General features: G+C 36.9%; 1 protein-coding gene across 9 annotated transcripts in view; it reads right to left on the bottom strand.

The window, feature by feature from the left end:
• The window catches only part of PKIB (cAMP-dependent protein kinase inhibitor beta), a 170,795-nt gene that overhangs the window by 83,000 nt on the left and 75,678 nt on the right, over nucleotides 1-12,117 (bottom strand). For 8 of the 9 annotated variants that reach the window (XM_042939734.1, XM_042939733.1, XM_042939739.1 and 5 more), the window contains one exon: nucleotides 1,232-1,329. The exons of the other annotated variant lie outside the window; for it this stretch is intronic. The gene's annotated coding sequence lies outside the window, so the exon portion shown is untranslated. The remainder of the gene's footprint in view (nucleotides 1-1,231; nucleotides 1,330-12,117) is intronic. 9 annotated transcript variants of the gene reach the window in all.

The raw sequence follows: 12,117 nt of genomic DNA, 5'->3' as shown, positions 1-12,117 counted from the left end.
CTAAACCAAATTTAATGTCTTCCACTCTTTCCTGTTCCCTTGGAGCTTTTTGTTCTCATGGGAATCTGAGAGTGGGAGGAGAATGTTAGAACCTTCACACAGACTGACGCTTACTCCATGTTTTCTGACCTGCCATCTGAAGTGCAAGGGTGGGAGCAGGCCTCTCTCTTTGGCTGGAAGAACACAGCACTAAAACAGTGAAGTGGCCTCAAATATAAGTCCTACCAATGTAATAGAATTTTCGTGAAATATTAAGATTGCAACATGAATGTAGCCTCATTTTTAAAGGACAGAATAGGTGAATAAAAGCATATACAGATATAAATATATGTGATATATATTCTATATATACATATGAGTATATACAGAGATCTGTATATATTCATATTCACCTACACAAATGGGTATCATGTACATATATATGTATATACATATATAATCATTATCATATATATGTTATTTGTAAATATGAAATACATAGTATATATGGATATATAGATACATATCACCAGCACAAAGAAATCTGTTTCTCAAAAAAGAGTATTTCACATTTTGTCCACCAATCAGTATCATCAAGAAATATTTACTTGGGGGCACCTGGGTGGCTCAGTCAGTTAAGCATCTGGCTCTTTGCTCAGCTCAGGTCATGATCTCACAGTTAGTGAGTTCGAGCCCTGTGTCAGGCTCTGCACTCATGGTGCGGAGCCTGCTTGGGATTCTGTCTCTCTCTTTCTCTCTCTACCCCTTCTGCACACTCTCTCTCTCAAAATAAATAAATAAACTTAAAAAAAAAGAAATATTTGCTTGTATTTACTATGGTCTCTGAGGAGATTAGAATTGACCTGACAGACCTAGTGAGTTTCTCTTCTGTTTTAAAGACTATAAATTTTAAACATTATTTTGGTAAGCTGACTTCCTCTGTTAAGAACAACTTAAACAAGCACAACTAAGAATGTAAATATCAAGCCAGGCTCAGCCTCTGTACTAATCACTGGTCTCCGGCAAACACAAGATGAAAATGTCAATCTTGAATTCTCAGCATGCGTTATTTGCTATTAATCTGACATTAACAATAGATTCTACCAAGCTTCGATTAAACTGTATTGACTTTTTTTTCTAAAATAAAGACTACCACTGCACCTTTTCTTTGCTGTCCTCTGGCTTTATAGCAACAAAGATATTTTTAGGGACATCCTCAATAGCAGGATCAATGGATCAAAAGTGTACCTACTTCTATCTTTTCTGCCCCGTGTGGCCTCAATAACTTGATGGTTTCCAGCTTCCCCCAGATTTCTCTTGATCAAGTGCCTTTCAGTATACCCGTGATCCCTGAAGGAAACAAAGGGGGAAAAAGATTTATTAAGATTAACATCTCTCATTCCTTGTCTATTTTGGAAAAGAACACATGGTTCCTTGGGCAATAACATTGTCTAACTTAACAACAAAATGCTGCACAATTTTCAAACAACATTCATTGTTATTTTTCCATTCCTCATCCTGATTTTTTTTAATACTCTTCTGATTTATAGCAGGAACGGGATAAATTTCCTTGAGTAAGCAGCTCAATACTCCCTTATAAATGAGGAGTGTGTTTCTTATTATTATTTTGTTCACTGTTCAAACTCATCAGTTGTGTTCTGAGCAATCTTTCTTCAGTTTTGCTTCTAAGACTGTGTAACATGAGCAGTCACACACATTCTTACTGAATAGTGAAATCACCTATATAGCAAGATATATACTTTTCTTCAGCTCTCCAAATTTCCAATGAAAATAGATTCACTAGATGAGTGACAACCTTTCTCAAATGTGTGATTTTAAAAGCACCAAATCCCTGCAGCAGTCCATATTTGAATTCCAACGCCAAGAAGCAAAGACATTGTTTCCCCCATAATATTTGGAATTATGGAAGATAAAATGAACCCAGTAAAATTTAGTCTACACCTAATGCCTCCATATCAAGAAGTAGCTTGAAAATTTGCTGTGAATAGGCATCTGATCCACTTGCTAGGTTTTCCTATTCACACTCTTTTTAGTATTTACATATCAAAAGCCCCTATTTTAAAACTAATTGTACAGAAAACAAATTAGTTATTTTCACTTCTACATATATTCCTGACAGAGGTGGCTGAACCCAGGTCCCCTTTCACTGGGGCCGTCTACATATTTGAGCATGTGGTAAATGTTTAGTTGTCCTAGATGAGAGCACCATGTTTCATGTTAGGGAGATTACCTGTTCCTTTTTCTACAAAGTGTGGGGCCAGTATTGTCAATATTCCTATGTTTATATGTGCTGTCTAACTTTACGAGGGTTATTCAGAGCAGGAAAGAGTCCAGAGCTGTCTGCTGTTTTCTTCTCACCCCTCTTCCCCATAAACCACCAAACTCTGTCTATTTCAGGCTCAGAATGTTCCTCAGCTCACTCTTCCAATTCCATTACCATATGCCCACATCTTCCTCCACCCCATCAGTTCTTTCAGATGTTACAACATCACTCAGTAGGCTCCCTGGTTCGACGCAAGCCTTTTCCAGTCCATATTCCACACACCATTCATGTTGGAACACTAACTGAACTTTTAATTTGTATAAAACCCAAGAATTATACATAGCGGAAATGTTTAACCATTATTCTCAAATGAAGTATCTTGTCCCCCAAATGGCAACAGCATTATGCTAGCCATCTTTTAAGGTAGTTTTCAAATAATTTCATTACTCTTCTTTTTCCTTTGCTTCTCATATTTCCTCATAGCTTACAAGTAATCCAGCACAAGAAAGTCCAAGGGCATTGTAATAAAGGGCAGAAACAGTGATCTTAGTTCTAGTTCCAGTTCATCCAGTTCATCCATTTATCACTTGTTGACTTTGAGGAGTCATCTCCTTTCTTGTTAGGTAAATGGCAGAGCTTTGTTTATCAAATGGGGATGGAAATATTTATCTTGCTTATCTCTATAGGCTGTTCTGGGAATCAAGGGTGATCACATACAATAAAATACCAAATATGCAATACTATTATTACCCTCCCCGAAGAACTGCAACAATAAAAAATGTGCTTCTTGTGTGTTAACTCTAGATTCAGATTGGGATCCTAGAAAAGGTAGCTGTGATCACACTTTTAAGTCTTGCAGCTTCCTTCTGGGACTATGATGCTCTAAAGGGTTTTGTTTGGGCTTCCAAAGTGGGGGAAAATACCAAAGGAATCATACTCTAACATATTTGGATTTCTAAGACTTGCTGAATCTAAAGAGGAAAGAAAAGGAAAAGGGGCTCAAAACCGTGACAAATTTTAATTGGCTAAAACTACCATAACTGAAATAATCCAACTGTCATTTATGGCACAAATGTTAGTGCAGTCTCCTAAAAACTCAGATAATTACTCCATACATTACTGGACACTTTCAGATACGAAATATATGCCTATTCTCTATCATTCTGTTGTAGGTTTTAACTGGAGAATGTGGAATGTGTATGACAGGATGACTTTGTTTTGCTTCTAAAGAGAAAATACAAAATATCAACCCAAATATCATTTCATATATAAACAGCATTGTAGCCTCAGTTCAAGGAAGTGTATATTTTAGACTTAAAAAAAGGATGGGGAGATATATTTGAACTCATGCATCTAAACAAACTAAAGAAAGTGTAGAAATTAAGTAAAGCAAGAGAAGGGCAGAGTGATAGGAATAAAGACCACAGCTATATTTTCTTAAAATTGGGTGAAATGAATGTTAATCAGAGTTCACAAAGTCTAAATTCTCCTTTGAGTTGCATAGATACAACCAAGTAAATAAAATAACTCTCAATGAAGTATAATTGTATTTGAAATTATTGTCACATAGTAAGAAGGATCTGGAAGTTTGTTTCTTTATTCATATAGATGCTCAAAATCAATACTTAATGAGTACCTTCCATACATGAGACTTTGCACAAGATGTGATAAGATGTACTGGTTTGAACCTGTTGGCCATATTGGGCTAGAAACAAATGCCAAAAGAATTGCACCAACAGCCCACATAGAAACCACCCGGCTCTTCTGCCTACAATGTACATCATCCTTTGCTCTCAATTAGCAGTCTCTAGGCCATCCTTAAAGGATCCCAACTCAAATGCTGCTTCCCTTGTAAAGCTCTTTGGAATTGCTCCAGTTTAAGACTAATCATAATCCCTGCCACTAAATCACTTTGTTCATAACTCTCCGATGCACTAATCATGGAAGCTATGCCTTACGGCTCTGTGTGTAACAATCTTCCTTAGCAGCCTGTGAACATCTTGAACGGCAATGTTTTATTCATTCATCCATGGGACTTAGCACGACATACTGTAAGTACTCAGGTAGTGATTACTGAATAGAAAGTTCATACATCTTTACTTGCAGGAGCAAAAGATGTATCATAACTTTAAAACCAAGATTTGCAAATGTTTTATGTTCACTTTTGCTCTATGCGTTTCTTTAAAAAATGAATTTATACCATGAATATATACTTTGGTGGAAATATGGAAAACTCATGTATTCATGTATAAAAGTCTTCACAGTAAAATTAGCATTATTCTATTCAAATTCTTCTATTTGTTCTTGTTTCTCTCTCGTTAACTCAACCTATTCTCTCCTATTTTTCCTACTATATATGCTTGATTTCTATAACAGTTTTTAAACCAACTAGCCAAATCCTTGACTACTATATTTTCAAAAGTTTTGGTAGCTATCGCACATACATAAAATTGTAAATAACCTGTTTCATTCATTCAGTCAGTCAGTCAGTCAGAAAACAGTGTTGTCTACCACAAGGTAGACACCACGGAGGAAACAGACCGTTTCAGGAGACAGAAGGTTACAGCTAGAGTAGTTGATAAGAAATACATATAAATGACCAAAATCAAAATTCAACCTAAATGTCACATTTCTACTTTATCTGAAATTATTAATTAAACAATTTTTGAATGAAATCTTAGTAGCTGAAAAATGAATTAAGAGGAACTGATGAAAATGACAAAGAATCAGATATATTCATGTTTCCCATGCAGTTAATACAAATAGTTAAACAGCCAGCTGTCTTCTTAGATTCAAGTCAATATCATAAACATGTGTAATAGGCAAAGTAAAAACAAGTTTTCTAATTAAAAATGTAATGCCAGCATGGTACAACTGCCTTTATTATAGGAATTTGGCAAACTTGACCAACTTTGTCCTAAAAATATTGACAAACTTTGCTCCCATAATTCCACTGTGAAATTCCCTTGACCTGTCAGGTCCTCTGGATAATTCTCTTTTTACTTTGCTGTCGGTGTTGCTGCTGCTGCTGGGACAGAAATGAGACAAAGAGGTTTTAACATTTAATAAACACGTGTTCTGTGTCATGAGCCTTGCTAGACACTTAGCATTTTCTTCCATTTAATCATCACAATTAATCTACTACATAGCAGACTTTTTTCAAAGCTTAGAGATGGTGAGATACCTCCCTAAGGTCACATACCTAATACGTCACAGAGACAGAATTCAAATTCAGATCTGACTCTAAAGCCTGTGATTAATCCACTATGCATCATGATGCCTCACAATATTCTTGGGACTACTGACCTAGCTTCTATATATAACTTTTTCCCTATATTATTTTTCTTTTATGACTAAACAATAGTTATTGTTTTGCTTCAAAGCTCTAGGAAATACCAATTTTTTGGAGGATTGATTCAAAAATAATTCACTTATTCATTTCCTCTCATTTTTCTTTTAACCACTTCCCATTCCTGCATATCTCACACCAAAGAGAAACAACTTTAATGCTAACTGCTGCTGAATTTATTTTTCATGTTCACAGAATTTGGGTGGATGGAAAGAAGCATAATTTAAAAAGCCCCCTGCTATAGAGTATAGACCCAAAGAATAAAATAAAATAGGCAAACTTAGTTTGCACTCTCTTGCATTATATCATTAAAACCCAAAACAAGTCTGTTGTGAATACTGACTGGGTTGTCCTCATGAAATAATATGGTGCTTAAAGAATTCTGTAATGACTGAGAGCACAGATTCTAAAGACATACTTTCTGATTATAAATCTGTACTGTGTACATTTGATCTCGTTACTTAACCTTTCTGGGCAGGCCTAGATTTCCCCAAATGTAAAATATCCTTAATAATAGCACCTATCACATACAGTTGTTGCGAGGGTTAAATGACACATGTACTTAATTGAAGTCATATAGAAAAATTCCCAGTACATACTGTGCTTAATGTTTTAGATTTATTAATATTCTTTTTTTTAATTAAAAAAAAATTTTTATGTTTACTTATTTTTGAGAGAGAGAGAAACAGAGACAGAGGGAGACAGTATAAGCAGGAGAGGGGCAGAGAGAGGGAGACACAGAATCTGAAGCAGGCTCCAGGCTCTGAGCTGTCAGCACAGAGCCCGATGCAGGGCACAAACCCATGAACTGTGAGATCATGACCTGAGCTGAAGTCAGACGCTTAACAGACTGAGCCACTCAGGTGCCTCTAGATTTATTAATATTCTTATATAACAAAAATAAGTAGAATGCTCCTACCAATGATGCATATGATAAAAACAGCAAAATGATCATGATCACTCTTAAGTGGTAAGCAGCTATAAATAAGGCATCTTAGAAAAACATTTAAATTTTCTATTACTGTTGATATATATATCCAAGTAGTCCTCTAAATGAATGGCTTAGACATATTAGCAAGTGTGCACGCATGGGTGTAAAACAAAAATCTGTGTGAAATTTTTGAGAGGAATTTTTAAGCTTTTAAGTTTTTTTTGTTTTTTGTTTTTTGTAAAGAATATAGTTCCCTCAAGGAATATAGACCCTAATGCAACAGAGAAGCTTTCCCTTTGTATTCACAGCAGCAGGCAAACAGTTAAAGCCCAAGGCCAGAAATACTAGATGAAAACAAAGTGGGAGGAAAGGAAATCAGGTTCCTATCACTTCTCTCTTGCTGGTCAGTGTTAATTATTTCTCAAATCTGACAGCTGCACGTTCCTCTGCTTCACACTTTAGCCTCTGATGCAACTATGTGTTATTCCAAGATATTGAAAGAGCTCAATTTTGGCCTTTAAAACATGCGCCTGGATCTTCAGGAGAAGCCATTGCTCAACACAGGCAACTTTCAATACTAAAAGCAAAATTCAGCCTTCTTACAAAAGCTGATTAGTCTTGACATTTTATCGACTCTCCTGAAGAGCCATTTACGGACTGTGTCAAATATTAAAAATAAAATAAGATGTGGGCCTGGTGAAATTATCTTCTGATTTGACCAAACCAGAATTAACTTGATGATTTTTCTCAAATGTACATACTTGCTTTGGCTAAATAAAATTAATAGGGAAAGTTACATATTCCATGAGGCATAAAGAAAAAATTACTTTCCATTACCCAGAAACCTTACCTTGCAAACTAAGCCTGAAGGAGAAAGAAACTGGAATGAACGTAGTTGAATGAGAATTTTAGCTGCGACAGCTACCTGACTTGCTCCCAGTTCATGTTTAATTAAATTTACATCAATAATTCCATAAATTGCTTGCATGGTTATAGAACATAAGTTATCATCTTTGATCCTAAGGTCAAATACTTACTGCTAACAACACTTGTGCCTCTGAGGGAGGCTTGGCCCCCTGCCAAACTGTACTGCTTCATCCACGGGGGCAGGCCCACTACCGTAACACCTCATGGGGGATGATGCACCACCATGGCCCCTTGGTTGCTTGGCAACAACCCCTAATGACTGCTCCTCTGGGACTGCTAGGCAACAGCACTGAGTCCCCCCCAACCAACCCCAGCTGCTCCCAGTGCACTGCTTCTCAAGAGGGCCAGGTTAACAGGAGGCCAGGGGCCCTAAGTGACTAATCACATAATCTATACACATTTCTCAGAATGCTCTCCAACTGTCACTAAATAGAAATCAGTGCAGAGCTAGGTCCTACCCTGAAGGGTACTCTTGAATGTATCCTTAATTTAAACTCTATCCTTGGATCTTTAGAGAAGCAGACAGAAAACTAATGCATCAGAGCCAGAATCTGTGGCCAAAAAAGTCTATTTTAAAAAGCACACACACATAAAGGAGGTCATTCTTTTTTCAATCAGATTTAAAATGTGACTTTCAAAGCTTTCATAATTTCAAAGAACTTTGCTATTTAGATAGTGCCTGTTAACAGACCAAAAAAATGGGGAAAACATAAGAACTTTATAAGCCTATTCCTGAAATGTTTTAACACATAACTCTATTTAAGTATAGCAATGTCAAGGAAAGACCTTCAATTCTTGTCAATAGTTAAACCTACATTTACATACTCAGTTTCAATGTATCAGTTCTATATTCAACAAATCTAAATTAGTCATATTTTTCCATTTATATCCGACCTACCTCTTAGGACAAAGGCAACGACTCAATCAACCAATCTAAAAACTTGCTCACACATCAGAACATGAGTACAGCCTTGCCCCTATCTTCCTCACTGTCCCTTACCTCTCTGTTGTGCAGGAAGAGGCAGGTGCCTTGGGAAACATGGGCTTGCAGCCAGTATACCATAGTACAAATAAGATTCTGCTACTCCACTACTTTAAAACCATCAGTCAAGTCCAAGCTATTTAGCATGGCATGGAAGGCACTTCTGAATCTACTTCCCATCAAACTTCCAGCCACACCTGCTGGGTCCACTATGTGATTTAATTATAGTTCCCTAAACACACTACACACTTTAGGTCTCTTTCCTCTTCCTAGGACACATTCCCCTTTGCCTGGAAAACTATTGGTTATCTGTCAAGATTTAGCAATAACATCACCTCCTCTGAGAAACTGTCCCTGATTTTAGAATTACATATAACTACCTCTGAGCATCTCTACAACTGATTCATACTACTGTGATGGCATTAGTCACATAGTTTTACAGTTATTTACCTACTCAACATTAACCCCATGTTGTTCAAGGGCTAGAACCTTATTCTGTTCAACCTGGTTTCCTCGGTGCCTGGCATATTCCTTAGAATTAAGGAGGTGTTTATACTATATTTAATAATGATTACAAAATAATGCGCCTAGACAAAATTGTAAAATACATGCGGATAAGGCATTTTTAACCTCTTAATTAAACAGGGATGGGTAGCAAAGCAATTTACTAAAAAATAAAATGAAAACTAATCTCCTGAATTTGGGGCTGCTCTTCTCTGTAAACTATGATGAATCATTCTGAGAAAATAAGTAGATAGCTCTGCCATGATACAACCCATCCAGTATTATGGCTAAAATAAACACATTGCCTGCGCCCCTTTTGTTATAATTATAATAACATCAAACTCAAGGGAGCTGCATGGTCTGGTAACCAAATCACTAAAAGCTAGTCTGGAGCTGGTAATAGGGAAGATACTTTCCCTTTCAGTTTAGCAACTCTTAGAAGAGCTTTTGGGGGCACCTAGGTGGCTCAGTTGGTTAAGCATCCAACCTTGGCTCAGGTCATGATCTCACAGTTTGTGGGTTCGAGCCCCATGTTGGGCTCTGTGCTAACAGGTCAGAGCTTGGAACCTGTTTCAGATTCTGTGTTTCTCTCTCTCTCTGCCCCTTCCCTGCTTGTGAGCTCTCTCTCGCTCACTCGCTCTCTCACTCTCTCTCTGTCAAAAATAAATAAATAAACATTAAAAAAAAGTTTTTGAAGAAATCTTGGTGTAAGTAAAATAGAGAAGAGAGTATAAAAGAAACTAAATAACTAAACACCAATAAAGCAAGAAAACATTTTAATTTTAAAGTTTCCTAAATAATAATTTGCAAAATTTTATTTATTCAACATCTGTCTCCCTCAAAACACTAATTTAAGAAATAGGAACATGACCAAACAAAACACAAAAGCCCACAAATGTAGCAACAAAGTGTAATATCTCAAAGCTGTTCCACCTTGCCTCACCACCTCAGGAGCTACAAATACAGGCCTCCATTTTTTAATATAAAAATACTTTTATGATTTTTGTATAATAAGTGCACATATATGTTTATGTAAACATATTACCAAATACTTTGATATTAGCAGTAATATGACTATCTAGGTTAATCCATGCAATACAAATTCTAATCAATGGAAATCTGAATTGTGCGCCTATCTGTTAAACTCAGAGAATTCTTAGTCTATTAAGAGCTTGTGGGTCCCATATACAGCTAAGGCTGTGTGCTTCCTCAGATAGGAAACCTGTATCCTTGGAAGTATTTGACTGTGTGCCAGAAGGTACTCACAACCACGTGATAAATTTTGAATATCAAAGCAGTCTTACTTGATAGTATATATATTAAAGAATATTTATATTAATTAAAACAAAAGAGGGGCTCCTGGGTGGCTCAGTCGGTTGAGCGACTGGCTTTGGCTCAGGTCATGATCTCACGGTTTGCGAGTTCAAGCCCCGCGTCAGGCTCTGTGCTGACAGCTCAGAGCCTGGAGCCTGCTTCGGATTGTGTGTCTCCCTCTCTTTCTCTGCCCCTCCCCCACTCATGCTCTGTCTCTCTCTGTCTCAGAAATAAACATTAAAAAAAAAACTAAAAAAAAAAAAAGAAACACGTTATAAATTAGAATGCAGGGGCACCTGGGTGGCTCAGTTGGTTAAGTGTTGGACTTCAGCTCCAGTCATCACCTCACCATTGTGAGTTCAAGCCCCGCATGGGGCTCTGCACAGACAGTGCAGAGTGGGCTTTGTATCCTGTCTCCTTCTCTCTGCCCCACCACCACTCATGCATGTGCTCTCTCAAAATAAATAAATAAACTTTTTAAAAAATTGTTAAAAAGAAGTAGAATGCAAAATTTATACTTACTTGTAAGATGAATATAAAATTTCATTGAAACTTTGCACTTTTCTATGGAGCACTTAAGTCATACCCTAGATTTCTGGGAATTTTTTGGTGGAAAAGAGGGAGAACAATTTGACCACAGCATAACAGAGTAGGACCACCATTTCCTCCATTCTGGATAAGACACTGCTATTGATACAACTTAAAAATACACTACTTTTGTTTGACAAGCACTTCACAATACCAATTCATATTGAATTGCCATAAACCAAAAATTTTTAAACCAATTCTACAAATAACCATTTTTTCACTGTCTGGTTTCTTTTAAAAATGCATGCCACTCTTATATTTATCCTCATCTAAATAACCTGTCAAAATAATTTTTGACTCATAGAGTACCACACTGATTATATGACTCCCTACTCAAAAACTTTCAAGAATGCAAATTAGCTACAAATTTAAGTCCAAAGTTTTCATGCTAGCATATAAAATTCTTCACCACAGGGACGCCTGGGTGCCTCAGTCAGTTAAGCATACAACTTCTGCTCAGGTCATGCTCTCTCGGCCTGTGGGGTCGAGCCCCAAGTCGGGCTCTGTGCTGACAGCTCAGAGCCTGGAGCCTGCTTCAGATTCTGTGTCTCCCTCTCTCTCTGCCCCTCTTCTGCTCATGCTGTATCTGTCTCTGTCTCTGTCCCTCTCAAAAATAAATAAACATTAAAAAAAATTAAAATTCTTCACTACAGCTCCAATGTATCTTTCTACCCAGTCCCTAAAATTCTTTTTTAATTTTTTTTTTATTTTATTTGACAGGGAGAGAGAGAGAGAGAGCACAAACAGGGGAAAAGGAGAGAGAGAGAAAGAGAAAGAGAGACAGAGAGACAGAGACAGAGACAGAGAATCTTAAGCAGGCTCTGCGCTCAACACAGAGCCTGACTCAGGGCTTTCAGGGCTCGATCCCACAACCCTGGGATCGTGACCTGAGCCGAAATCAAGAGTCAGATAATTAACCAACTGAGCCACCCAGGCAACCCTCAATTTTGTTTTTTTAAAGTTCCATATATGCAAAGGATTTTATAATTAATGGTGGAAATATAGGTAGAACCTATTTTCTTCTTAATATAATTCTGAAAGTTCTTGATTTTTCACTGCAATGTAAATTATCTCACAAACACTTCAAAAATTTTAAAGTTAAAACTTAGTGGTATTTTAAGTGGCAAATATTACGGGCTCTGGAAATAAAATATAGAATAACTCATTACAGTGTAACAAGGCAGAGTTGACAAAAAAGATAAGATTGAGTAAGAATCTGTGATTCTTGGTGAAGAATTTACAATAGCAAGCACATATGG

This window comes from Panthera leo, chromosome B2 (assembly GCF_018350215.1).
Source record: "Panthera leo isolate Ple1 chromosome B2, P.leo_Ple1_pat1.1, whole genome shotgun sequence".
NCBI lineage: Eukaryota > Metazoa > Chordata > Mammalia > Carnivora > Felidae > Panthera > Panthera leo.
This window is presented reverse-complemented; position numbering and strand designations above follow the sequence as displayed.